Source organism: Giraffa tippelskirchi, chromosome 3, assembly GCF_054371585.1.
Source record: "Giraffa tippelskirchi isolate mGirTip1 chromosome 3, T2T-mGirTip1v1.2.pri, whole genome shotgun sequence".
Lineage (NCBI taxonomy): Eukaryota > Metazoa > Chordata > Mammalia > Artiodactyla > Giraffidae > Giraffa > Giraffa tippelskirchi.
The window spans coordinates 51,380,154-51,382,702 of record NC_137277.1 but is presented as its reverse complement, the minus strand read 5'-3'; the positions used below and the strand labels follow the sequence as shown (position 1 = coordinate 51,382,702).

The 2,549-nt window shown below is 41.0% G+C and overlaps 1 non-coding gene across 1 annotated transcript; it reads left to right on the top strand.

The window, feature by feature from the left end:
* Positions 1-994: 994 nt before the first annotated feature.
* On the top strand, positions 995-1,136 carry LOC145544086 (U4 spliceosomal RNA). Its single transcript, XR_014081305.1, has one exon. It is a non-coding gene; the product is annotated as a U4 spliceosomal RNA (small nuclear RNA).
* The last annotated feature ends 1,413 nt before the right edge of the window (positions 1,137-2,549 follow it).

Genomic DNA, 2,549 nt, shown 5'->3' with positions numbered 1-2,549 from the left:
AAAGCCAATATACAAATTAGAAGGGACTGAAACTGTATGTGGCATCTTTTCATATTGCTTTCCTCTGGCTTCCTCTGGGAAAGTGAGGCATTCATAATGTCCTTGGAAGGGTGATGAATTGAGAAAAATTGTCTTCTGGTGAGACTCTGAATTTAAGTGTAATCCTTCTTAGGAAGCTCAACATTCAGTAGTCCCTTTACAGACCCAACAAGTTACCAGGACAGAAACTGTGACATTTTCTCAGATAGAGATCCAGATGGCAACAAGCAAGAGATAAGAGTAAAGGTGCAATTTCTTTGGATGTCGGTGACCTCTGTTCAACCCTTGTTGATATTCTCCCTCACTGGTAACATTAAAGGGAAAAACTTGATAGTATCAGGGGCAACAGAGAATGAGATGGTTGGATGGCATCACTGACTCAATGGATATGAGTTTGAGCAAACTCCGGGAGACAGTGAAGGACAGGAAAGCCTGGCGTGATGCAGCTCATGGGGTCACAAAGAGTCTGACATAACTTAGTGACTGAACAACAACAACAAACATTGGAAAGCAAAATCTTCGGGACCTTCATAAATTCAGATTTTATAAACTAAGGAGGAGATTTCAGAGCAATGACTGACAGGAGTTTCAATAAAGGAAATAAGAATTCCAAACCAGGAATTTGATAATTGAGGAAATTCTCAATGTTGATGAAAGGTATGGATATGGAGATTTAAGGAAAAGGAACTGATTTCCCTTGCAGAGTCTGAGAACTCTCTGGAAGCATTTTTTCCCTAGCATCCAGGTTGAATACAATTTCATTTTTTTTTCCTGTTCTAGAAATTCCCTGCACAGTGTCTCATTTGGCAGTTGAGACTAATTTACATTCTCTTGTTTGCTGAAATTAGAAAACTTTGTTTGATTTTGAGGCACAGAATTTATGTTTGTCCAGAATTACTATGAACCACTATGAACCAATTTTCTGCCATTAGATTTAAATCAAAATATATCTATGAACTTTGCGCAGTGGCAGTATCGTAGCCAATGAGGTTTATCCGAGGTGCAATTATTGCTAATTGAAACAAAATACATCTATGAGTCATGTAATTATAAATCAAATAGGAATTCCATGACTAAAATTTAATTTCTCAAAAGATGATGATGCCAGTCAGCTCTGAGCTCTTCAGTTTAGTTCATTTGCTCAGTCGTGTCCAACTCTTTGTGATCCCATGGACTGCATCCTGCCAGGCTTCCCTGTCCGTCACCAACTCCCGGAGTCCACCCAAACTCATGTCCATCGAGTCGGTGATGCCATCCAACCATCTCATCCTCTGTTGTCCAGTTCTCCTCCTGCCTTCAATCTTTCCCAGCATCAGGGTCTTTTCCAGGGAGTCACTTCTTCTCATCAAGTGGCCAAAGTATTAGAGTTTCACCTTCAGCATCAATCCTTCCAATGAATTTTCAGGACTGATTTCCTTTAGGATGGACTGGTTGGATCTCCTTGCAGTCCAAGGGACTCTCAAGAGTTTTCTCCAACACCACAGTTCAAAACATCAATTCTTCAGTGCTCAGCTTTCTTTCTAGTCCAACTCTCACATCCATACATGACTACTGGAAAAACCATAGCTTTGACTAGATGGACCTTTGTTGGCAAAGTAATGTCTCTGCTTTTTAATATGCTGTCTAGGTTGGTCATAGCTTTTCTGCCAAGGAGCAAGCGTCTTTTGATTTCATGGCTACAGTCACTATCTGCAGTGACTTTGGAGCCCAGGAAAATAAAGTCTCTCACTGTTTACATTGTTTTCCCATCTATTTGCCATGAAATGATGGGACCGGATGCCATGATCTTAGTTTTCTGAATGTTGAGTTTTAAGCCAACTTTTTCACTCTCCTCTTTCATTTTCATAAAGAGGCTCTTTAGTTCTTTGCTTTCTGCCATAAGGGTGGTGTCATCTGCATATCTGAGCTTATTGATATTTCTCCCAGCATTCTTGATTCAGCTCTTAGAATACAAGAAATAGAAAATTCACTAGATCTGGCTACAGCTCACTGGAAAATGCCTGGGGATTGAGATTCATTTTGTTGACCTAATTTGCCTAGGTCAATTTAAGCAATACAGTGGAGGAAGAGGAAGAGAAAACAAGGAGTCAAAGAAACCTGGCTTCTCATCCAGAGTGTCACTTATTAGCTAAGTGACATTGGACAAATTATTGAACCTTACTGAGACTCAACTTTAAAATCTGTATAATGGGGATAATTACCCCTATTCTGCATTCCTCATAGGCTAGTCAGTTGTGAGAATCAAAAGAAATAATGTGATTAACAATTCTGTGTAGGACTTCCCTGGTGGTCTAGTGTTTAAGAATTTGCCTGCCAATGCAGGGGACATAGGTTCAAATCCCTGGTCCAGGAATATCCCACATGCCACAGGGCAACTAAGCCCGCAAGCCACAACTACTGAAGACCGTGCACTTGGAGCCCATGCTCTGCAGCAAAAGAAGCTACTGCGAGAAGCCCGTGCACCGCAGCTAGAGAGCAGACCCAGTGCACAGCAACAAAGATCCAGTGCA